The sequence below is a fragment of the Bos grunniens genome, chromosome 26 (assembly GCF_055505025.1).
Source record: "Bos grunniens cultivar Pamir isolate PY7600 chromosome 26, Bosgru_T2T1.0, whole genome shotgun sequence".
In the NCBI taxonomy this organism is placed as follows: domain Eukaryota; kingdom Metazoa; phylum Chordata; class Mammalia; order Artiodactyla; family Bovidae; genus Bos; species Bos grunniens.
In genome coordinates, this window is record NC_141190.1 from 3,095,737 (window position 1) to 3,123,251 (window position 27,515).

The 27,515-nt window shown below is 36.5% G+C and overlaps 1 long non-coding RNA gene across 4 annotated transcripts in view; it reads right to left on the minus strand.

The window, feature by feature from the left end:
• LOC147343953 (uncharacterized) overlaps window positions 1–27,515 on the minus strand; it is a 127,028-nt gene that overhangs the window by 11,855 nt on the left and 87,658 nt on the right. For 2 of the 4 annotated variants that reach the window (XR_015155321.1, XR_015155319.1), the window contains one exon: window positions 4,299–4,426. The exons of 1 other annotated variant lie outside the window; for it this stretch is intronic. This is a non-coding gene — a long non-coding RNA (uncharacterized LOC147343953). Of the gene's footprint in view, window positions 1–4,298; window positions 4,427–20,049; window positions 20,140–25,804; window positions 25,879–27,515 lie in introns of those variants that run through there. One more of the 4 variants, XR_015155323.1, reaches the window with a different exon arrangement.

Below are 27,515 nucleotides of genomic sequence, written 5' to 3' on the forward strand. Positions count from 1 at the left end.
GAGACCCATGTTTGATCCTTGGGTTGAGAATTGCTTTGGAGAAGGGAATGACAACCCACTCCAGTGTTCTTGCCTGGAGAATTCCATGGACATAGGAGCCTGGCACGATACACTCCATGGGATTGCAAAGAGTCCGACAGGACTGATCGACTAACACTTTCACTTTCATTAGGCTCAGGAGAGGGCTCGTAGAGAATAGTGGTATTGAGCTTACAAAGACAGGTAGTACTAACATCACACAGATAAATATGAGATGGGGAAGATTGCTGCAAGTTGAGTGCAAGGATGAATGAAGGCAAGGAAGCAGTTAAGACAGGCTTGCTTGGGGTATAGAGAACTACAAGCAAGTAGTTGACAACATAAAGATAAGTTGAGATCATAAGAGTTAGGTTCTTGAATGTGGAACCACCGTCTATTTTGGCTTAAGGAATTACATTATTGAAAATGTGTATTAAGAATACTAGCCTTGTAAGAGTTTGCATTAAAGTGAAATGTGGGTGAAACATGAAGCCCAGTAATGACATTGAAAACTATGAAAGCTGATTCCTTTCCAGAGATCTTAGTCAGATACTATGTCTCCAAACCCTGCAAATAGAAAAGTAGATTTGAATTATTTGAGAAAATATGAACAAATAGTGACTTTCATTCTACAGAGGAAAAAACACATCTAATACGTTCTTTGGTAATATATTTTAAAGATTTTTTTATCCTTATTTTATACGCAAAAGTGAGAGTTAGTCATGTCCAACTATGTGTGACCTCATCGACTATAGTCCATGGAATTCTCAAGGCCAGAATACTGGAGTGGGTAGCCATTCCTTTCTCCAGGGGATTTTCCCAAACCAGGGATCAAATCCAAGTTTCCCACATTGCAGGTGTATTCTTTATCAGCTGAGCCACAAGGGAAGCCCTTTTTATATGTATGTATGTATATATTTATTGCATTTTGTTTGCTATGCAAATTGCCAAAGGGAAGAGTTAGAATTCATCTTTCTACATAATCATCTTATGAGCAGTTTACAAAGAAGAGCTGTTGGCTTACAGTGAATACTCACAAAATTCAGAAGGGAAAAGGAAATAAAATATTCACTTCAGTTGAGTTGCTCAGTCATGTCCAAATCTTTGCAAGCCCATAGACTGCAGCACACAAGGCATCCCTATCCATTACCAACTCCTGGAGCTCATTCAAACTCATGTTCATTGAGTTGGTGATGCCACCCAACCATCTCATCCTCTGTCATCCCCTTATCCTACTGTATTCAATATTTCCCAGCATCAAGGTCTTTTCCAGTGCATCAGTTCTTTGCATCTGGTGGCCAAAGTATTAGAGTTTCAGCTTTACCATCAGTCCTTCCAATGAATATTCAGGGTTGATTTCCTTTGGGATTGACTGGTTTGATCTCCTTGCAGTCCAAGGGACTCTCAAGAGTCTTCTCGAACATCACTGTTCAAAAGCATCAAATATTTGGCACTCAGTTCAAGGAAATGGCAACCCACTTCTTGCCTGGAAAATCCCATGGACTGTGGGACCTAATAGGCTACAGTCCATGGGGTCAAAAAGAGTTGGACACAACTGAGAGTGACTTCACTTTCCTCTATAGGCCAACTCTCACATTCACACATGACTAATGGAAAAAAATATAGCTTTGACTAGAAGGACCTTTGTTGGCAGAGTAATGTCTCTGCTTTTTAATATACTGTATAGGCTGGTCATAGCTTCTCTTTCAAAGAGAAAGTGTCTTTTAATTTCATGGCTGCAGTCACCATCCACAGTGATTTTGGAGCCCCCAAAAATAAAGTCAGTCACTTTTTCCATTGTTTCCCCATCTATTTGCCATGAAGTGATGGGACCGAATGCCATGATCTTCGTTTCTGAATGTTGAGTTTTAAGCCAACTTTTTCACTCTCCTCTTTCAATTTCATCAAGAGGCTCTTTAGTTCTTCTTCACTTCTGCCTAAGGGTGATATCATCTGCATAGCTGAGGTTATTGAGATTTCTCCGGGAAATCTTGATTCCAGCTTGTGCTTCATCCGGACTGACATTTCCCATGATGTATTCTCAGTTCAGCTCAGTTCAGTTGCTCAGTAGTGTCCGACTCTTTGAAACCCCATGAATCACAACACACCAGGCCTCCCTGTCCACCACCAACTCCCGAAGTTCACTCAGACTCACGCCCATCGAGTCAGTGATGCCATTCAGCCATCTCATCCTCAGTCGTCCCCTTCTCCTCTTGCCCACAATCCCTCCCAGCATCAGAGTCTTTTCCAATGAGTCAACTCTTCGCATGAGGTAGCCAAAGTACTAGAGTTTCACATTTAGCATCCTTCCTTCCAAAGAAATCCCAGGGCTGATCTCCTTCAGAATGGACTGGTTGGATCTCTTTGCAGTCCAAGGGATTCTCAAGAGTTTTCTCCAACACCACAGTTCAAAAGTATCAATTCTTTGGTGCTCAGCTTTCTTCACAGTATAACTCTCACATCCATACATGACCACTAGAAAAACTATAGCCTTGACTAGATGGACCTTTGTTGGCAAAGTAATGTCTCTGCTTTTCAATATGCTATCTAGGTTGGTCATAATTTTTCTTCCAAGGAACAAGTGTCTTTTAATTTCATGGCTGCAGTCACCATCTGCAGTGATTTTGGAGCCCCCAAAAATAAAGTCTGACACCGTTTCCACTGTTTCCCCATCTATTTCCCATGAAGTGATGGGACCAGATGCCATGATCTTCATTTTCTGAATGTTGAGCTTTAAACCAACTTTTTCACTCTCCTCTTTCACTTCCATCAAGAGGCTTTTTAGTTCCTCTTCACTTTCTGCCATACGGGTGGTGTCATCTGCATATCTGAGGTTATTGATATTTCTCCCGGCAATCTTGATTCCAGCTTGTGCTTCTTCCAGCCCAGCGTTTCTCATGATGTACTCTGCATATAAGTTAAATAAGCAGGGTGACAATATATATCTGCATATAAGTTAAATAAGCAGGGTAATAACATACTGCCTTGACATACTCCTTTCTCAATTTGGAACCAGTCTGTTGTTCCATCTCCTGTTCTAACTGTTGCTTCTTGTCCTGCACACAAATTTCTCAGGAGGCAGGTAAGGTGGTCTGGTATTCCTATCTCCATAAGAATTTTCCAAAGTTTGTTGTGATCCACACAGTCAAAGACCTTGGTGTAGTCAATAAAGCAGAAGTCAGTGTTTTTCTGGAACTCTCTTGCTTTTCCTAAGATCCAACAGATGTTGGCAATTTCATCTCTTCTTCCTCTGCTTTTTCTAAATCCAGCTTGAACATCTGGAACTTCATGGTTCACGTAGTATTGAAGCCTGGATTGGAGAATTTTGAGCATTACTTTGCTAGCATGAGAGATGAATGCAATCATGTGATAGTTTGAACATTCTTTGACTTTCCCTTTCTTTGGGATTGGAATGAAAACTAACCTTTTCCAGTCCTGTGGCCATTGCTGAGTTTTCCTAATTTGCTGGCTTATTGAATACAGTACTTTCACAGCATCATTTTTAGGATTTGAAATACCTCAACTGAAATTCCAGCCATGAAATTAAAAGACACTTGCTCCTTAGAAGAAAATCTATGACCAGCCTAGACAGCATATTAAAAAGTAGACATTACTTGACCTAGTCAAAGCTATGGCTTTTCTGGTAGTCATGTATGGATGTGAGTTGGACTATAAAGAAAATGAGCGCCAAAGAATTGATGGTCTGGTGACCTTTTGAACAGCAGTGTTCGAGAAGACTCTTGAGAGTTCCTTGGATGCAAGGATATCAAATCAGTCAATCCCAAAGGAAATCAACCCTAAATATTCATTGGAAGGACTGATGCTGAAGCTGAAACTCCAATACTTTGGCCACCCATGCGAAGAACTGACTCAGTGGAAAAGACCTTAATGCTGGGAAAGATTGAAGACAGGAGGAGAAGGGGACGACAGAAAATGAGATAGTTCAATGGCATCACTGACTCGATGGACATGAGTTTCAGTAAGCTTTAGGAGTTAGTGATGCACAGGAAGGCATGGCATGCTGCAGTCCATGGGGTCACAAAGAGTCAGACACAACTGAGCAAATGAACTGAACTAACTGAATGCTTTTTGGAAGACTCAGTTCAGGCTTTACAGAGGAGGTGACATTTTAGCTAATTATGAAGTGACAATCTGGACAATTACAGAAGGACTTCTAGGTAAAGAGAAAGGAAATGCAGAGATGCAACATTCAAAATTTCTATGCACATATCATAATTTATAAATGCCTAGGGAACAATAGAGTTAGAGAGGAGACTTACAGGAAGTGTAGCTTTGATAGTAGTCAGGAGACCATCCAATTATACAGAAAACAAATTTGCTTTCCCATAGCAACATGTTTTGTTTTTATTTTTGTTTTTGTTTTTTTTCCAGATGGCCTCAAGAGAACCTGCATTAAATTGAGAAAAAAAAATGGTAACCAATAAAAGAAAATGACCTTACAATGTCTAAACTATGTCTGAGGGAGATCTTTGACTTGAATTTTTGAACATGGAAATGATTAAAGCAAAATGACCACTATCTCAACTTAGATTTGAAGAACTTGTATTTATAAATAAAAACAAATCTTGGACACCTCCCCCCACCCCACAATTCTGTGATTTCTCAGTTTCTAAATCAACTCACAAGGCCTCAAATTATGCTAGCAGACAAACCATATACAGAAATTTTACAGCCTACAATAAAGGTCTCCTCAAATTGTATCACATGTGACTATGAAAAACAGAAAAATGGTAATTGCCTGCACAAAAGCTAAAGCCAGATCCACACAGCACTATTGCCAAATTTAACAAATAAAAATGCAGATCACCCAATTTGAAATTCAAATTCAACTGAGCATCCTGTATTTTATCTGGCACCACAGAGAACAATGGAGAAAAGGAGTTTATCTCAGACAGAAAGTTAGCAGCTGCCAGATATATAAATCAAGGTCTATTGCCAAAGCAAAAAATATAATTATTTCTTGCCAAGGAATACTTAATCATTTCTATATACAAATACTCCTATATCATTGCCTTCTTTCCTTTTAGGAATGTGAGTTTTTCTCAGTATTCATGTTATGATTTAATCATTATTTACTAAGCATGAGAATGAAGGATGCAACAAGTCTTCTTATTTCTATATGGTTAATTCATGAAGGGCCATATCCTGATCTAATGAAGCAAATGACACATTTTCCCCAAACCCTAGGCTTTGTATGTATGTATGTTAGTTGCTCAGTCGTGTCCGACTCTTTGCGACCCCATGGACTGTAGCCCACTGGGCTTCTCTGTCCATGCAATTCTCCAGGCAAGAATACTTGAGTGGATTGCCATTCCCTTCTCCAGAGGAACTTCCCAACCCAGGGATCGAACCCTGGTCTCCTGCATTGCAGGCAGATTTTTTACCATTTGAGCCACAGTCTATTTCTATATAGTTAATTCATGAAGGGCCACATACTGACCTAATGAAGCAAATGACACATTGTCCACAAATCCTAGGCTTTGAGTGGTATATAATCATTGATGGAATTTATGATTGTCCATTAGGGATAGTGTGAGTGGTCTGTAGTGAAAGAAAGTGCTTGTGTGCAGTTGATGATCAATGAGGAGCCTCCTTTTTACATATATTTACTCAAAATAAAAATCTTAGTGGGCCTGCAGGCTCTTAGGAAAGGACTTTCTCAGCCTCTTTACAGATAGATGACCCTGAAACTAAGTTGTAACCAGTGGAATATGTTCAGAAGTTATGTGTGTCATATTTAATTTATGTCCCCTAAAGAAAAGAACCATGTTCGTCTTTCCATTTATAGTCTCCTTGTGACTGAAAGGCAGATTTGAAGGTAGAAGTTGAAACAGTCTTATTGGAACACAAAATAAAAGTCAAATATTGATAATGCAAGAGCAAGGAGATAGGAGTCCAAGTCTCTGATGACAATAGAGCTGTCTTCCTCTAAATTTTACATATGAAAAGATAAGTACCTATTTTTTGAAGCAATTTCTGTTTGGGTATTCTCTAATATAGAAACTAAGACAATAATCTAATATAAGGAAAATATATAATGTATATATACATACATATTTAGGGCTTGAAATGTTAATAAAAAATGTGAGGAATTTGGGATAAACTATCAGATCAGATCAGATCAGATAAACCTTAAGATCATGTATATATTGAATTTGAGATTTCTATAGGAGGTTTGGATAGTGAGATTTTTGTCAATTTGCATATGATCTTAAAGTAATAAAAAAGAGAAGAAGGTAAACATCAGCCCAATAGCATCAGCTTGTACAAACTTAAAATGTAGTATAGCGAACTTGGCTTAAAGGAATAAAAGGAAAAAAAAAAGAACAAAACGTTACAAATATGAAAATATTAATATTCTGATAATAATTGCTGTATATATCAGTAAAAAGAATCTCAACAGGAGAGCCCAGTAGATACATAGTGTAAGGAATATACTATTTTCAAGAGAAGGAAGACAAATATGGGATGGCAAGAATAATAATAGTACTGTAACAATATAAAAATAACAATAAAAATTACTAAAATAACAATCATATTCTGAGATCAAAATATATACCTAAACTTTATTATGCACATTATTTATCAGCATTATGTTATAATCCTAACAACCCTATGAAGTAGATGTGATTATTTTCCACATATATAATACTGAAATTCAAGATCAGAGTGACACATCCAAGATTGGAGTCAATAATATATGATCAAGTCAAACTTCAACCCCACTGTCAGACTCTGCCTGACTTCTGTAGACTCCAGAGCTGATGCTACTTTGCCAATGTTTCCTCACCAAACTCTAAGAAAAAGTGGCTCATTAACAACTGGAAAAATTTGAATTAATGCAATTTATTAGACTTTAACATAAATACTACCAGTAATACATAATGCTGATAAAGGAGTTACAGGACAGCTACCCTAATTATTCATGGCAATTTAAAATTAGTGTCATCAATTTGAGAGAAATTTGCCATAATAAATCTTAAATTATTTTACTGTCAAGTATTTTGAAGAATTATTTAAATGAAATTAAATACAATCTTTAAATATGTTGAGTCAGTGAAATTTATGCATTAAATAAATTAATCACAACGGGCAACTAAAGAGCAGCTGTTTAGTAATTTCTCATGCAGGTAAAACAAGCTCACACCAAATAACAATGACAATAAGTGACAAGAGAATTCTTATTAACATCAAAAGCTCAGACTGCCAACAATGAATGCTCAGACTGAATGTCAAGAAAGATTGGAGAATAACCTATTATAATTCAGGGAAAGTTAATTGAAAATTTTGTATGTATTTTATTTCCTGTTCATATGTAAAATCAGTGAAAGACATTCTTAGCTGTCAAAGGGCTGAAATTATCTAACACCAATTTTGCACTGATTTTATTTTTTTAAAGTCCCTAAATGGGTACTCCAATTATAAAATATTATGAATGTTTTTCTGTTGAAAAAATGCACAGAAACTTTTTGACAGTCACTTTAAAAGTTTAAAATTAAACTAATAGCAAAAGATAATCCAAATAGCTGGCTTACAAAAACAGTCAGCTCTTTCTAATTTGAAAATTTTTGAAGTAACCAACAGAAGATCTATATATAAATATTGAAGGATGACAGAATATCAGGAAAAAAATATGAGACAAAGAACACATGACAAAATATTGTTTCAGTGAAAATATTTTTTCTCAAATTTCCATTGTTCACACAGCACTTAATGATAGATTCCACTCTTTTAAGTGTATACTAATCTACCCTATCTTCAAATTAAATATTTAATGACTCAAAGAAGAAACAAAAGGTAAAATAGTAGTTGACAGGAAAAGAGGGGACAACAGAAAAATCACGAAACTGAAGAACTATGGGGGGCATTGGTTCTAGGACCCCCTTGGATACCAAAATTTCATATGCTCAAGCCCCTTATATAAAATGGCATAGTATTTGCATGTAACTTACCTAGATCTCCCTATATGTTTTAAATCACCCCTAGATTACCTGCAATACCTACTACAATGTAACTGCTATGTGCCATGCATGCTAAATTGCTTTAGTCATGTCCGACTCTATGCAACCTTATGAACAGTAGCCTATCAGGCTTCTCTATTCATGGGATTCTCCAGGCAAGAATACTGGAGTCGCATGCATTGTCCTACTCCAGGGGATTTCCCAACCCAGGGATTGAACCCAGGTTTCTTGAATTGGCAGGTGTGTTCTTTACCACTAGAGTCACCTGGGAAGCCCCAAATGCTATGCAAATAGCCGTAAATACAATATAAATGTTATAAAAAATAGTTGCCAATGTGTGGCAAACTCGAGTTTTCCTTTCTGGAAATTCTGGAAAGTTTTTTCAGTTGTGGAATCTGCAGATACAGAGGGCCACCTGTACATAGAATGATCACAGAGAAAGACTGCACCTAGTTTGGTGAGAATATAGGAGAATACATAATTTAGATAAAAATGAGCAAAAGGAAATAAAATTTAACAAACATTAAAATTATGATAGAGAAAAATGATACAAATGAGACAAATAAAATTCAATATATAAATGGTAGAGCCCTTCAAAAGCTAAAATATGAAAGAAAACAAATAAAATAAAGATGTAAGCCAAAAAATATACCTCTGAATTAAGAAGAAAAAACACTTAAATGTACACATATAAAAAACAAGTTATTTGCACAGGGTCTCAGTTTTATACAAGGCAACATTAAACACCAGAAAACCATCAAAACAATACTTATGAAATAATAAAGGACAGAATCTAAGGCCAACAAGTTGATACACAGCCAAACTCTTTTTTCAAATAATAAGTCAATAATTTCTAATTACTAATATCATATGCCCTTAAATAATCTTCTGGAAGAGATATACCCAACTGAAAGATTACTAGAAATAGCATAGTTAAAGGAATAAAAGCAAGTCATGAATACATCTGATGCTAGAACTCAGACCAAAACAAATGTGAGAACCATGTAAAAAAAAATAAACTCTTACCATAGAAAAGATATTGACCGTACTTTGCCAACAAACATCCATCTAGTCAAGGTTATGGTTTTTCCAGTGGTCATGTATGGATGTGAGAGTTGGACTATAAAGAAAGCTGAGCACAGAAGAATTGACACTTTTGAACTGTGGTGTTGGAGAAGACTCTTGAGGGTCCCTTGGACTGCAAGGAAATCCAACCAGTGCATCCTAAAGGAGATCAGTCCTTCATTGGAAGGACTTATGTTGAAGCTGAAACCAGTACTTTGGCCACCTGATGCAAAGAGCTGAGTCACTGGAAAAGACCCTGATGCTGGGAAAGATTGAGGGCAGGAGGAGAAGGGGACGACAGAAGATGAGATGGTTGGATGGCATCACTGACTCAATGGACATAGGTTTGAGTGGACTCCCGGAGTTGGTGATGGACAGGGACACCTGGCGTGCTGCGGTTCATGGGGTCGCAGAGAGTCAGACACGACTGAGCGACTGAACAGAACTGAATTTTTAAACAACAAAGGGAAATTAGAAGACTGTGTGGCAAGGCTGATTTTCTCATCTTTAATGGCCAAAAATCAAAAGATGTCATTCATATTTGATAAGTAAGTAGTAAAGTAGTAAATATAGAGAATTACTCTTTGAAATGTAGAGTATTAAGATGATAAAAGTTTCAAAATTATACTTATAAAGTTCTCAGGGTCTCACAAGTTGAAAAACAAGTATTGGCTGGGGCTACAATTTTATCTTGATGAAATTGAAAGAGGAGAGTGAAAAAGCTGGCTTAAAACTCAGCATTCAGAAACTAAGATCATGGCATTTGGTCCCATCACCTCATGGAAAATAGATGGGGAAACAATAGAAAAAGTGACAGCCTTTATTTTCATGGGCTCCAAAATCACTGCAGATGGTGACTGCAGCCATGAAATTAAAAGACGCTTGCTCCTTGCAAGAAAAGCTATGACCAACCTAGACAGCATATTATAAAGCAGAGACATTACTTTGCCAACAAAAGTCTGTCAGCAGTCCATGGGGGTCACAAAGAGTTGGACATGACTGAGTGATTAACCAAAGATATCCTCTGTTTTAGTTAATTCAAAGTCAAATTGATCAGTCATCTTAATTACATCTACAAACTTTATAAACATTCCCTATAATATAAAATGATCATAAAAAAGACATTCAGTCATATTCACATATTCTTCCCACCCTCAAGGGGAGGGTAATATATAGGAAACTAAGTCATATCTAGGTCATTTTCAAATTCCACTCATCACAGAAGTATTCTAATTGAAAAAAATCAAATTTATTTTCTATATTTCTATGTTCATCCATAAAACATTTTTCACAACTCTCCAATAACACTGAAAAAGTATCTTTTTACTATACACTCTTTTACACATGAATGAATAATGTATGTGCTTTATCACTCAGTCATGCCCAACTCTGTGTGACCCCATGGACTGGAGCCCACCAGGCTCCTCTGTCCATGGGATTCTCCAGGCAAGAATACTGGAGTGAGTCACCATGCCCTCCATCTTCCCGACCCAGGGATCAAACCCAGGTCTCCCACATTGCAGGTGCATTCTTTACTGTCTGAGCTACCAGCGAAGCCCAGGAATACTAGAGTGGGTAGCCTATCCTAAAATTAAAGAAAAGTTGTTAAATAAATTTGAAATAGTGATTTCAACCACTGTTTTAGTGCTCCCAGAGAGAAACAGCTTATTATTTGTATTTGTTTTGAGCAAATCATGTAATTTTGTTTTTGAACTTGGTTAACATCATTGGTATTCATGACTTAAATTGTCTCAAGTTAATTCTGAATTTCCTATCTACTCACAAGCCCTAGTTTATGGGAATGATAAACAACAATAGACACAGATTTAATAGAAAACATATGATTCATATAGAGAATGTAAAGATACTTGATGAAGTGAGAGTTGGACCCATATTAAATTGATTTTATACATTAAAGTTGGACTACACATCTGGAATGATTGTTTAGTGCAATTATTAATAAACAACCATTAATTTTGTTACCTATGCACATATTTTCCTGAAGTGTTTGGTAATTTAATTCATCCTGTATGTCTATCTTTTCTTTTCTCCAATTATCCCTATAGGTACAGACACAATATGCACTCTTCAATTCTACTTAATAGTTCTCTACTGATTCATAACTAAAGAAAGATTTGTATCTTTGTTACAAACAGTTTTACAAGGTCCCTTGGCAATATATTTGTATATAAAAAGGGATTTCATTAGAGAGAGAATGTTTAAATAAATGGCATTCTTCGTATCTATCCACATGGTTCAATATCTAATTATTATTTGTTTGTTTATTGCTTTTTTCATAATGGTTAGTATCAAAGACTTTAATGCTTAGAGGGACTTTAACACGGCTTGCCATATGCTATTCTCTAGGGGAAATTTTTCTACAAAGCACTCCTTACCAAACATTATTTAATTTAATTCTGTCAATAATGGATAAACATAATTCTCAGTGCAGGATTTCTATCATTGAACTGCTGCTGCTGCTGCTGCTGCTGCTGCTGCTAAGTCGCTTCAGTCGTGTCCGACTCTGTGAGACCCATAGACGGCAGCCCACCAGGCTCCTCCGTCCCTGGGACTCTCCAGGCAAGAATACTGGAGTGGGTTGCCATTTCCTTCTTCAATGCATGGAAGTGAAAGGTGGAAGTGAAGTCGCTCAGTCGTGTCTGACTCTTAGCAACCCCATGGACTACAACCTACCAGGCTCCTCCATCCATGGGATATTCCAGGCAAGAGTACTGGAGTGGGGTGCCATTGCCTTCTCTGATCATTGAACTACTACCCTTATTAAAAAATCATTTCTCATCTTTTTTTTTTTTTTTAAACTTTACAATATTGTATTAGTTTTGCCAAATATCGAAATGAATCCGCCACAGGTATACCCGCGTTCCCCATCCTGAACCCTCCTCCCTCCTCCCTCCCCTACCCTCCCTCTGGGTCGTCGCAGTGTACCAGGCCCAAGCATCCAGTACCATGTATCGAACCTGGACTGGCGACTCGTTTCATACATGATAATATACATGTTTCAATGCTATTCTCCCAAATCTCCCCACCCTCTCCCTCTCCCACAGAGTCCATAAGACTGATCTATACATTGGTGTCTCTTTTGAAGTCTCGTACACAGGGTTATTGTTACCATCTTTCTAAATTCCATATATATGAGTTAGTATACTGTATTGGTGTTTTTCTTTCTGGCTTACTTCACTCTGTATAATAGGTTCCAGTTTCATCCACCTCATTAGAACTGATTCAAATGTATTCTTTTTAATGGCTGAGTAATACTCCATTGTGTATATGTACAACAGCTTTCTTATCCATTCATCTGCTGATGGGCATCTAGGTTGCTTCCATGTCCTGGCTATTATAAACAGTGCTGCAATGAACATTGGGGTACACGTGTCTCTTTCCCTTCTGGTTTCCTCAGTGTGTATGCCCAGCAGTGGGATTGCTGGATCATAAGGCAGTTCTATTTCCAGGTTTTTAAGGAATCTCCACACTGTTCTCCATAGTGGCTGTACTAGTTTGCATTCCCACCAACAGTGTAAGAGAGTTCCCTTTTCTCCACACCCTCTCCAGCATTTATTGCTTGTAGACTTTTGGATCGCAGCCATTCTGACTGGCGTGAAATGGTACCTCATAGTGGTTTTGATTTGCATTTCTCTGATAATGAGTGATGTTGAGCATCTTTTCATGTGTTTGTTAGCCATCTGTATGTCTTCTTTGGAGAAATGTCTATCTAGTTCTTTGGCCCATTTTTTGATTGGGTCATTTATTTTTCTGGAGTTGAGCTGTAGGAGTTGCTTGTATATTTTTGAGATTAGTTGTTTGTCAGTTGCTTCATTTGCTATTATTTTCTCCCATTCTGAAGGCTGCCTTTTCACCTTGCTAATAGTTTCCTTTGATGTGCAGAAGCTTTTAAGTTTAATTAGGTCCCATTTGTTTATTTTTGCTTTTATTTCCAATATTCTTGGAGGTGGGTCATAGAGGATCCTACTGTGATGTATGTCAGAGAGTGTTTTGCCTATGTTCTCCTCTAGGAGTTTTATAGTTTCTGGTCTTACGTTTAGATCTTTAATCCATTTTGAGTTTATTTTTCTATATGGTGTTAGAAAGTGTTCTAGTTTCATTTTTTACAAGTGGTTGACCAGTTTTCCCAGCACCACTTGTTAAAGAGATTGTCTTTAATCCATTGTATATTCTTGCCTCCTTTGTCAAAGATAAGGTGTCCATAGGTGCGTGGATTTATCTCTGGGCTTTCTATTTTGTTCCATTGATCAATATTTCTGTCTTTGTGCCAGTACCATACTGTCTTGATAACTGTGGCTTTGTAATAGAGCCTGAAGTCAGGTAGGTTGATTCCTCCAGTTCCATTCTTCTTTCTCAAGATAGCTTTGGCTATTCGAGGTTTTTTGTATTTCCATACAAATTGTGAAATTATTTGTTCTAGCTCTGTGAAGAATACCGTTGGTAGCTTGATAGGGATTGCATTGAATCTATAAATTGCTTTGGGTAGTATACTCATTTTCACTATATTTATTCTTCCAATCCATGAACATGGTATATTTCTCCATCTATTAGTGTCCTCTTTGATTTCTTTCACCAGTGTTTTATAGTTTTCTATATATAGGTCTTTAGTTTCTTTATGTAGATATATTCCTAAGTATTTTATTCTTTCTGTTGCAATGGTGAATGTAATTGTTTCCTTAATTTCTCTTTCAGTTTTCTCATTATTAGTGTATAGGAATGCAAGGGATTTTTGTGTGTTGATTTTATATCCTGCAACTTTACTATAATCATTTCTCATCTTAATTGAAACTTGAACTTTGTATCTGGCTTGACATTCTGGAAGAAGTAAAATGCATATGCTACATTCAATCCACATGTTCAAAAACCATTTTCACCCCTAAGCTCATTTTCTCAGGATTTAATCTTTTTAGTTTTTTCAAATAGTTGCCTCATTCCCTGTGAGTAGGTCCCACTGGCTTTGTCCCAGCAAGGGGCAGGAAAAACAATGAAGCTTCTAGGCTGCCAAATTGATAGCATCAAAGCAAACTCAAAAAGCCATTAAGAGAATGTTCATCCCTATTTCCAAGCAAAGGTTATTTTTATGTGGTGATTCCAATCAGTAGGATATGGGCTCATTGAGTATGTGATTTATTGACAGTGTTCTTAAATGAGAAACATTCTTGAAATGTGCCTAGAAGTTAACTCATAGGCAAGTCCTTCACAGTTCCTTATAGAACTTTCCCTTTTGATCCCTTCTTTCTTTAGTGCACAAGAGGCTCTTAATCATCTCCTAACCTTTTATTTGAGCTGTTTTGAATTGGAACATATTGGCTCACTCATCTGTTGGTAATAGGCAGCCTTGCTCTCTGCATTTTGACAGCTTTTCTCAATACTGTTTGGACTGTGACAAATATTACTTAATATATATGTCACAATATTTTATTATTTTATTTTTTTAATTTTAAATTTATTTATTTTAATTGGAGGCTAATTACTTTACAATATTGTATTGGTTTTGCCATACATCAACATGAATCCACCACAGGTGTACACATGCTCCCCATCCTGGAGAACATAGGCAAAACACTCTCTGACATAAATCACAGTAGGATCCTCTATGACCCACCTCCCAGAATATTGGAAATAAAAGCAAAAATAAACAAATGGGACTTAATTAAAATTAAAAGCTTCTGCACAATGAAGGAAACTATAAGCAATGTGCAAAGACAGCCTTCAGAATGGGAGACAATAATAGCAAATGAAGCAACTGACAAACAACTAACCTCAAAAATATACAAGCAACTCCTACAGTTCAATTCCAGAAAAATAAATGATGCAATCAAAAAATGGGCCAAAGAACTAAATAGACATAATATTTTGTATTAACTAAACATACTGTATTAATATACATAAGCATTTTCCGTACAATATATTTCACTTTATACAATTTGTACATTTAAAATGCTGTGGTGTTGGAGAAAACTCTTGAGAGTCCCTTGGACTGCAAGGAGATCCAGTCCATCCTAATGGAAATCAGTCCTGAATATTCATCGGAAGGACTGATGTTGAAGCTGAAACTCCAATACTTTGGCCACCTGATGGGAAGAACTGATTCATTGGAAAAGACCCTGATGCTGGGAAAGACTGAGGGCAGGAGGAGAAGGGGACGACAGAGGATGAGATGGTTGGATGGCATCACCAACTCAATGGACATGGGTTTGGGTGGACTCCGGGAGTTGGTGATGGACAGGGAGGCCTGGCGTGCTGCAGTTCATCGGGTCGCAGAGAGTCGGACATGACTGAGTGACTGAACTGAACTGAAGAAAAGAAATCATTGAGGAGCTGAGGAAGGCAGATAATGCCATCATATTTATTTCTCAGTAAAACAGCCAGTGAGAATGCAGAAGCTGAGCTGGAAGAGGAAGGCCAAAGAAGGCATGGAAATGAAGAGGCATTTTTGCCTGTTTGGAGAAACATTCTAACAGGCATGGAATTCAAATTGTAAAATAGAAGAGGCCTTGGTATTTGGGCAACAGAGATCTATAGATTATCACAATTGGATTTATAAGTCAAGTCCAGTTGATTCACATTGCTGTACAGCAGAAACTAACACAATGTTGTAAAGCAACTATACTCCAATAAAAATTAATTTAAAAAATGCAACTGAATTGCAAAATAAATAAATATTTATACTATAAATAGATAAAATACTTGTTTTATTTATTAAAATAAATTTCATCTAAACCAGTATTACCAGTTTAATATTAGTTTTGGATTCAAATACTGGTTTCACTGCCATAAGTATGATGGCCATTGAGAAATTAATTCTATAAAATATTGATTAAGAACATGCACCATCTGTGTTAATATGAAGACTAAAGGTTGCCTGAGTAAAAATGTCTGAAATAGCACCTTGATTGAAGCTAAGTATTCAATATATAGCAGTAATCTGCATGTTTTTGTTTGTCATGATATATCCTCCTCTTTTTCCTTTTTCTCCTCTTCCTCTCTTCTTCATCATCTTCTTTTGTTTCTACTTAATATTTTCAGTGTCCAATTTTAAATTATTTTAGTTCTCTTAAACATGAATATAGTTCTTTGATATTTGCTCATTTTGTGCTTGAATTCATTTTGTATTTAAATTAGTGATGTCATATTGAAGTGGTAATTATATTGAACAAAATGTGTATTTTCCATTTTTGAGTGACTCATAGATCTGATATGCATATCTGTTGTGTTTTCATCAAAGTCAGTCATAAAGGTGTTGACTATTCTAGCACTATTGACAGAATGCTATACCTCTCATAGCTAACACCCTTCCTAATGCTACTTAAATGACACTAAATGTCTGTTACATATTGTCCCCAAATATCCTGTTATCATTTTAGCATTACTTATTATTCTGCATTGTACTTGTTGTCTAGTTGACTATTTTCCCCATTTATGGAGTATGACTCTTGAAGTCAAGGAACACTTCTTGTTCACAATTCTATCTCCTTTGTCTAGCTGGCACAAAGTAGGATATCAACATAGTCACTTATTATTCTTATTTTCCTCTTTTCAAATTGATGTTGATCCACTGGAAAACATTTTTCAGCCCCAAGCATCCATTCTCCCAAATCTTCCCACCCTCTCCCTCTCCCACAGAGTCCATAAGACTGTTCTATACATCAGTGTCTCTTTTGCTGTCTCGTACACCGGGTTATTGTTACCATCTTTCTAAATTCCATATATGTGCGTTAGTATACTGTATTTATGTTTTTCCTTCTGGCTTACTTCACTCTGTATAATAGGCTCCAGTTTCATCCACCTCATTAGAACTGATTCAAATGTATTCTTTTTAATGGCTGAGTAATACTCCATTGTGTATATGTACCACAGCTTTCTTATCCATTCATCTGCTGATGGACATCTAGGTTGCTTCCATGTCTTGGCTATTATAAACAGTGCTGCGATGAACATTGGGGTACACGTGTCTCTTTCCCTTCTGGTTTCCTCAGTGTGTATGCCCAGCAGTGGGGTTGCTGGATCATAAGGCAGTTCTATTTCCAGTTTTTTAAGGAATCTCCACACTGTTCTCCATAGTGGCTGTACTAGTTTGCATTCCCACCAACAGTGTAAGAGAGTTCCCTTTTCTCCACACCCTCTCCAGCATTTATTATTTGTAGACTTTTGGATCGCAGCCATTCTGGCTTGGGGCTGGTGCACTGGGACGGCCCAGAGGGATGGTATGGGGAGGGAGGAGGGAGGAGGGTTCGGGATGGGGAACACATGTATACCTGTGGCGGATTCATTTTGATATTTGGCAAAACTAATACAATTATGTAAAGTTTAAAAATAAAATAAAAATGGAAGAATAAAAAAAAAAAAGAATGGAAAAAAAAAAAAAAAAAAGAAAACATTTTTCAATTCAGTTCAGTCGCTCAGTCGTGTCCGACTTTGCGATCCCATGAACCACAGCATGCCAGGCTTCCCTGTCCATCACCAACTCCCGGAGTTTACCCAAACTCATGTCCATTGAGTCGGTGATGCCATCTCACCATCTCATCCTCTGTCGTTCACTTCTCTTCCTGCCTTCAATTTTTCCCAACATCAGGGTCTTTTCTAATGAGTCAGCTCTTCACATCAGGTGGCCAAAATACTGGAGTTTCAGCTTCAACATCAATCCCTCTAATGAACATCCAGGACTGATTTCCCTTAGGATGGACTAGTTGGATCTCCTTGCATTCCAAGGGACTCTCAAGAATCTTCTCCAACACCACAGTTCAAAAGCATCAATTCTTCTGCGCTCAGCCGTCTTTATAGTCCAACTTTTAACCACAAAATAATTTCCAATTTGATACCAAAATTATCAGAAGTTAGCACACTTCATTATCTGTTTTGCTTTATGATCAACAAATATCAAAGTGTAAAAAAGGTATTTTACCCATTTGTGTCATTGCTAGACTTCTGGGAATAACCCCACAGCAACTAATACTGATGCTCCTGGCTCCTGCTTGTCTGGTTTTTTTAAGGCAGCTAGGTTACAGCACCTGTTTATTTGACTAGAATAGCATTTGAAATAAAGAGAACTAATAGTTTACAAATAATATAGGAAACAGAAAGGGCTTCCCAGGTGGTGCTAGTGGTAAAGAACTGCATGCCAATGAAGGAGATATGAGACACGGGTTTGATCCCTGGGTCAGGAAGATCCCCTAGAGGAGGGCACTGGAACCCACTCTGGTATTCTTGCCTGGAAAATCCCATGGACAGAGAAGCCTGGTGGGCTACAGCTCACGAGGTTGCAAAGAGTCGCACACAACTGAAGTAACAGCATGCACATGCAGGAAGCAGAAACAAATTTTGGAAAGCATCTTATTTGTGATTTCAAAACAGGGATGATAAGGAACTGAATAAGGAAATAAAAGAATATAAACCATTAACATAATTGAATCAGCCAGTTTCATTAGGAAGAAAATAAGATAATGATCATACAGAAAATAAATCCAAAAGAGTAGAGGATAATTTTAAAAAGCTCTATAATGTTTACTAATAACTTAAGTCACTCAGTCGTATCCAACTCTTTGCAACCCCGTGGACTGTAGCCCACCAGGCTCCACAGTCCATGGGATTTTCCAGGCAAGAGTACTGGAGTGTGTTGCCATTTCCTTCTCCAGGGGATCTTCCCGACCCAGGGAAGCCACCAGGGAAGCTTACCATAATGTTTAATAGGAAATTATAAAGATATACAAGTGAGGAGACTGAAAACCCACGGATACAGACAAAAAAAAAAAAAAAACAGACTTCATCTCCAGATAAATTCTTCTATATATGAAAATGGAATAAGAGAAATAATCAAAAATGCAAGAAAATAAATTATTCTGACTAGAAGAAAATAAATTCCAAATCAGAGTTCAATCCAAAATTAATTCTACATCATGGAATAACAAATGAATGCTGGAATAGCTTAAAATAAAAAAAAAAAAGTATAATACTTTTCAGCTTTCTACATGGGAAATACTTTTCTAAGTGTCAATATAAAAGTAGCATAAGAATGTTTTCAAAAACCAGTAGGTAAAGCCAGATATTATGTGAGAGTATTAACATTAGTGGTGACCATTCAATAAATTAATTATAATCAATTGGTGAGCTCAATATAGTCTTTAATCCTCTCATTAATGCCAATTAATTTCAGATACAATTGAGCAACTTTCACTAGAAATACAAACAGAACCATAATTTGGGCTTCCCTTGTGGTACAGCTGGTAGAAGAATCTACCTGCAATGCGATAGACCTGGATTCAATTCCTAGGTTGGGGAGATCCCCTGGAGGAGGGAAAGGTTACCCACTCCAATATTCTGGCTGGAGGATTCCATGGACTATAGTCCATAGGGTCGCAAAGAGCTGGACACGACTGAGTGACTTTCAGGAGAATGCCAATTAAAAATCCTACTGCCTTTTCTTATTTTAAGAACTCTTTAATGTCTGACTGTTCTGAGTGCTTCATATATTTTCTCTAAATTCTACTTAAAATATGAACTTCTGTTCATTAATTTCTCTCTTCTCTCATGCTGTTATAGGAAAAGCAGAATAAACCATATGACATCATCAACATTGTGTTCAAAATAGCTCAGTGAGCAAATTTATGAGGTACTTTTCTACATCACAAGTGACAGTGTCCTCCACTAGTTAATTGGAGTTCTCATTTCTCCTAAATTCAGTAATTTCCCACTTTTCTCAAACCTTTACCAATAGCCTCCATAAGGTCCAATATTCTTCCAGCAATACCTGGTCAAACAATCAACACTACATATTTTAGTTTTTTTGGCAACAAGCTGTCTGCAGACACCAAGATCTGTTCTATTTATTAGTGCCAAAAAATCACCCCAAAGTTCAGTATCATAAATCAATGTTTCTTATTATGTTCAAGGCTTTTGTGGTTCAGGAATTTAGACAGAGCAAAGGGGATGTCTCATCTTTGCTTCATGATATCTGGAGACTTACCTGAAAGGACTCAACCAGTACAGAGCAAGTTGACCAGCTTAAGGCTAGAATTATATGCAAGCTTCTTCACTTATACATAAGGCATCTGTGCTGAAATGAGACACATGTTGGACTCAATTGGTACTTGGCTTAAGCACTTATACAAGTAATCTCTCATCTGTGTGTCCTGGAATTCTATACAGTATGGTTATATCAGGGCAGTGCAACTTCCTTTTGAAGGTTAAAAGCTCTGATAACAAGTGTTCAGTAAACAAGGTGGAAACTCTCTGGCATTTTGTTATCTGTCCTTGGAAAATACGGCATCACTTTTGCCATACTCTATCATGGCAGTCACAAACCAGGCCAGATTGAAGAGCAGGGATATAAATCCCTACCACTGAGAGACAAGGATGTAAAAGAATTTGTAGGCATATTTTAAAACTACCAGATTTGTAAAATTAAATTTTCTGATTATTTATGCAGTAAAATACTTTTCATATGAGCCCTACCATTTGTATTTCTTCTTTTGTAAAATGTCTATTTGTGTCTCACATATTTTTGATCATCTGCCATTTTGTTACTGATTTATTTATTTTAAAATTTAGTCTAACTCCCTACTATCCATTTAACTCTTACAGTATATGCATATTTTAATTTATTTCTTCAGACTACTTTGATCATTTTTTTTAATTTTTATTTAATTTTTAAACTTTACATAATTGTATTAGTTTTGCCAAATATCAAAATGAATCCACCACAGGTATACATGTGTTCCCCATCCTGAACCCTCCTCCCTCCTCCCTCCCCATACCATCCCTCTGGGTTGTCCCAGTGCACTAGCCCCAAGCATCCAGTATCGTGCATCGAACCTGGACTGGCATCTCATTTCATACATGATATTTTACATGTTTCAATGCCATTCTCTCAAATCTTCCCACCCTCTCCCTCTCCCACAGAGTCCATAAGACTGTTCTATACATCACTGTCTCTTTTGCTGTCTCGTACACAGGGTTATTGTTACCATCTTTCTAAATTCCGTATATATGCATTAGTATACTGTATTGGTGTTTTTCTTTAGAAGTTTGTGCCACGTAAATTTAGTCAATCATTCAAGGCAAGAGTCCTTGCTTTGTTCTTTGTAAGAATTTAGGGTATTCTTTTTTTATATTTAATAGTTTGCAGTTCCATGAATGTTTTGTCATGGAAATTTGATGAGCACATTTATTCTGAACACTCATGCACTTTAGTTTTTATCATTCTCATGTATTTTTGTTTCCTTCTATTTGTTCTGATTTTTAAACAAAACATTTCTTAAGATTATATTGGATATTTCACTGATATTTCTATCTCATGATTTTCAAAAGCTTGTCAAGATCATTTTTCAAAAAATCTAATATTTTTTCACCATTTATTTTTAATTCTGAAGGATTTATTCAATGTTTTCCATTATTTTTTTCATAATACCCAGTTCTTACTTTACAAATTGAACATATAGTTCAACTGAACATACAATTCTACATTTTTTCTTCTTCTTCTTTTCATGGGGTTAAAAAAGGTATCTGACAACTCTCAGTTCAGCATGGCACTTTTCACTGAGTGAGCTTTGCTACTGATGAAGAATACCAAATGCCAAAATTAGAAGCCTTCATACTTCTTACCATTCCCTAAAGGCATGTAGAAATTCTAGAGACTGACTATGTATAAATTCTTTCATATCTATGGTACATCATTAAATTAATCAAAATATTTGCAGTCCCAAGTTTCATTCTTAGGCTATTTAGTATCTGGCTAGTCTGAGCATCAAGACACGGAGTTTTTGCCAAAGCAACTTGCTCTTCCTTGATTATATTCATTCCTCACATACTCTAGGCTAAGCTTTTCTCTGATATACTATACTGTTACCATCATTGTTTATGCATATGGGAATTTTATTGAAATCTTTCTCTATTTGTGCTTGCTCTAATAGATGCTTGTGTTCTACTTGTTCCCTTCTTAATTGAAGATTTATGCAATCTTATGTCTTTATTCTCACTTTAATGGAATCTTGGTAGACAGGAATATATATATATTATTCAGTCTTCACTCTATGCTAGGAACTTAAAAGAATTTTTTGATTGAGGACCCAAGATCCCCTGGGAAAAACTGGAAAAAGGACAATCTCTAGTTTCTGCTTTATGCTGTCCATAAAATATGGACGATAGATGTTAGAAAGTACATGAGTTACATGTTGAATTAGGAATGGTATGTATAAAATTCTGAGAACAGTGCAGAGTGCTATAGCTTCTTTTCTACTAAAATAATTTCATCCTTAGTAATCATATCACATCTCTATCGAGGCAGTTTTGTTATAAAAGTATTGACCTAATCCTAATCACCATTTATAGCTGACATACAATGCAACTTAACAGAAAAGAATTAAGTTTGTACTGGATGTGGTGGTGGTTTAGTTACTCAGTTATGTCGGACTCTTTGCAACCTCATGCACTGTAGCCCAACAGGCTTCTCTGTCCATGGGATTCTCCAGGCAAGAATACTGGAGTGGGCTGCCATTTCCTCCTCCAGGGGATCTTCCCTACCCAGGAATCGAACTCGGGTCTCCTGCACTGTAGGCAAATTCTTTACCATCTGAGCTATAAGGAAAGGCCTTGTACTGAATACATCTTACCTAAATATTTGTGAATTCATTCTGTTAATGGAATCCACACGTGCAACAGAAACTGGACAATAAACACCTCTGAATGCTGTTAGAGCCTATATGCCCATGATTAACTAATGGCTAAAATGAAGATCTAAATCCATTGTATCATATCTTTACCACCAGAAATAAATGATAGATGTAAAGCACTGTATTTTGTCAACTTGTCACTGAGATAATAGAAGAGGGCACTGAGCCTGAATAAGTGTGATGGGGAGGAATTAATTGATTTGGGCTAGTAAGGAGATGTGGTTGTAAGAAAAATTTACACACTTAATTAGTATGCAGGATGGTGTGGAATGCAAGAAAAGACTGAGATAAAATTAATGGCTTAAAAAATTCTGAGAACAGAAAAAGCCATTAACCATTATGCTCAAAAACAAAATAAACACGTGCAGCAACCTTTCTTATCTTGGTGTGAGGAAGCAAATGATGTGCTAAGAATAGCAAAATATAAGAAACCATTTTCTCAACTGATATAGATGAAATATTTTGATTTACTAAATACTCTTAGAACTTACCATAAATAAAATAAATATATTTTCTTCAGATTAGCTCTTGGGACCAAATCAATACAATTTCACATCACTGAATATTTAAACTACATGGCTTTTCTGACATTTGATTTTAATCCTGAATGTATTATTGATTCCTACAATGTGATGTGGCAATAACACAGTTTACAATATACCCTGAAATTTCTACACATTCCAGTAACAGCAAGAATATTTATAGACACATAAATAAATTTCAAGAAATCAGAGGATCAACATAAAATAGTTTTTTTTTTTTTTTTTAAGTGAAAATTACTAAGTTCTGTCTGACTCTTTGCAACCCCATGGACTATACAGTCCACGGAATTCTCTAGGCCAGAATACTGGAATATGTAGCCTTTCTCTTCTCCAGGAAATCTTCCTAACCCAGGGATCAAACCCAGGTCTCCTGATTGTGGGCAAATTCTTTATCAGCCCAACATAAAATAAATGAATACATATAAAATGTTGATTTCAGAGAAAGAAAGGATTGCTTTTGCTGAGGGAAACTATTAATCAGGACATTTTAGTTTCAGACCATAAAAAAAAACAAACAAAAAAATCAAATGTTTATAAGTTAAAATGGAAAGCATTGATTCTTATAACTGAAGCACATCAGACTATATTGTGATGTGGATAAGACCACATATTCTCAAATTATGTTATATATTAGCTCTGTTACTTTGGCTAAGACAACTAACTAATCTTTATTTCCTATTGTCTAATATAAAAATTGTATATTAATTTTAATTTATTCATAGAGTCCTTTTGAGTATTATATGCATTATCTGTATTATGAGTCTTATGAAGCACCTAAAATAGTGCCCAGAAAATTATATTTGCTATATGAATGTCATATGTATTATTATTAAAAATAATACATAAGTATTATGATCAGTATTATAATATTATACTGAGTATTATAATATTATTATAATATACTATACTATATAGTATTATATATTATATAATATACTATAATAATGCAGTATTATAATATTATACTTATTATGATCAAAAATTTAGATTTAGAGCTACTTTCAGGCTCAACTATTATTCTAGGTTGTAAGAAATTTCTCCATGTAATTTTGTTCTACTTTCCTTTATTGACTATGCCAAAGCTTTTGACTGTGTGGATCACAATAAACTGTGGGAAATTCTGAAAGAGATGAGAATACCAGACCTGACCTGCCTCTTGAGAAACCTGTATGTAGGTCAGGAAGCAAAAGTTAGAACTGGACATGGAAAAACAGACTGGTTCCAAATAGGAAAAGGAGTATGTCAAGGCTGTATATTGTCACCCTGCTTATTTAACTTATATGCAGAGTACATCATGAGAAACGCTGGGCTGGAGGAAGCACAAGCTGGAATCAAAACTGCTGGGAAAAATATCAATAACCTCAGATATGTAGATGACACCACGCTTATGGCAGAAAGTGAAAAACTAAAGAGCCTCTTGATGAAAGTGAAAGTGGAGAGTGAAAAAGTTGGATTAAAGCTCAACATTCAGAAAACAAAGATCATGGCATCTGGTCCCATCACTTCATGGGAAATAGATGGGGAAACAGTGGAAACAATGTCAGCCTTTATTTTTCTGGGCTCCAAAATCACTGCAGATGGTGACTGCAGCCATGAAATTAAAAGATGCTTACTCCTTGGAAGGAAAGTTATGACCAGCCTAGATAGCATATTGAAAAGCAGAGACATTACTTCGCCAACAAAGGTCTGTTTAGCCAAGGCTATGGTTTTTCCAATGGTCATGTATGAATGTGAGAGTTGGACTATAAAGAAAGCTGAGTGCCAAAGAATTGATGCTTTTTAAGTGTGGTGTTGGAGAAGACTCTTGAGAGTCCCTTGGACTGCAAGGAGATCCAACCAGTCCATCCTAAAGGAGATCAGAAAAAAAAATAATAATAATAAAGGAGATCAGTCCTGGGTGTTCACTGGAAGGACTGATGTTGAAGCTGAAACTCCAATACTTTGGCCACCAGATGCGAAGAGCTGACTCATTTGAAAAGACACTGATCCTGGGAATGATTGAGGGCAGGAGGAGAAGAGGACGATAGTGGATGAGATGGTTGGATGGCATCACCAACTCAATGGACAAGGGCTTGGGTAGACTCCAGGAGTTGGTGATAGACAGGGAAGCCTGGCATGCTGCAGTTCATAGGGTCGCAAAGAATTGGACACGGCTGAGCAACTGAATTGAATTGAACTGAATTGAACTGAACTTCCTTCATATCATGTACATTTCTTTCAGGTTTTCTCTTTCATGTTTTCAGGCATTTCCCATAAATGACCCCAGTGTTACCCCAAGGCAAGATGGACACCAGCACCTATGAGCTTACATCCTAGTAATGTAGCTACTTCTTCAGAAAAAAAAAAAAAATGTTTAATCCAAAAATTTCAACAAAATGTCTGGCTAAATTTCTCATTAGATTAACTTGGATTATGAGCACAATACAAAAAACCACGGTTAATGGACTAGTGTCCTCTTTTGGACAGGTCTGAGATACACTCTGAATACTACAAGTGGTATTTGAGTTACCTGTCTTAGAGCATAGAACTAGAAGAGGAAGAGGTAGATCCCCAAAGGACGATTGGAGTGCCCCTACAGACCACCTACAGAAGAAAACAAAAAACATGCTGAGTATTCTAAATATAATCACAGATATCCATGCTACAATAAATCACTGCTGATAAAAAAAATTAGGTGAGATAATTGATTTACTAATAATCATAGAATTTAGCTTTGTTTCTCTGCAACAAATTCACTGTGATGCTGTGATTTGGATCATCAATCTACATTACATTATATGGGCTTCCCTCGTGGCTCAGCTGGTAAAGAATCCACCTGCAATGCAGGAGACCTGGGTTCATTCCCTGGATTGGGATGATACCCTGGAGAAGGTAAAAGCTACCCATTCCAGTGTTCTTGCCTGGAGAATTCTATTGACTGTATAGTCCATGGGATCGCAAAGAGTCGGGCAGGACTGAGCAGCTTTCACTTTCACTTCGGGTGGTATTCAAATTGGGTTCCACTATTGGGAGATCCTAGAGAAACACTGGAAGGAAAGTAACGACGAGAAGGAACTTCCTTCTTCCTGCTTGCTTGTTCTTGCCAATGTTGCTATAGATGCAGTTGTTTGGAGAATTAATGGATTTCAGCTTAACTGCATTTTTCAGCATCCCCCAAAGCACCCTTCTAACATTTCCTCAGAAGTGGCAGCTGGAACACATCCTTTCCTCAGGGATGTGAGTTCAGCAAGGTTAGTCCTCTGGCTTTACAAATTTTGATAGCCCCAACTTCTCTTTGTCTACTAAGCCTCTGGGGTAGGATATTTGGGGCAGGGGCAGAACAGAAGGGACAGCTATATGTTATTTTGTTTGCCACACTATTGTTACTTTTATTGTTTATCCCCTAGTTAGCCACTTTCCTGTCCTAATAAGTAGTCTGGTATTAGTAGTATTGTGAAATTAAATGTTTTATGTAATATAGTCATGACCAATAACAGACTTTTCCTACAGATTTGGTAATATATATCTTATCTCAGTGGATTATATTTCACTTCCAATTGTGTTGCCTAAATAAGTCTGTTACTTCTATAAAATCCAATATTGACTTTGTCTCATCATTTTTCCTGATTTTCAAGGTGAATTCTTTGTCATTTACACTTCAAACTGTGAAGTCATATAGGTCTATATAAGACTTCAGTGCCACAATATATTCCCTGAGTGAATCTCTGCATTTTATTAATCTACAGATATGTTTCTTCAGATATAACTCAGAGTTAATAATATTGACCTCCCAGGGTTGTTTAAAGGGTTAAAAGTAATACATTATGAATACCTAGCATAGAGAATTACCCTGGGTGTGCATTTAATAATGTCAGTTTGTTCTTTCATTCAATGGGAAAACTGTGTAGATAAACTGAAAAGTTGGATAACAAAACAAAAATATAAAAAAGAAGAGAAAATACCATCAAAAATCATTATAACATCACAGACATTAAAATGATATAAAGAGTCCAGATGAATTGAGATTTTCTTGAAAATAAAGATTGTGACTTTTTTTTTTTTTTTTTTTTATGTTGTGGTTAATGTAAGAAGCATCAGTAAGGAGAGTTCCATTGCTAGAGAAGAGGATACTGAAACTGAGCAGTACCCTTTGGGGCTTTCCTGGGAACATACCCCAATTCTCCTCCATGTCCCGTGTCTCTTGTTGGTAGAAAAGTTTTGCCTCCTGAGTTTCAAGGAAC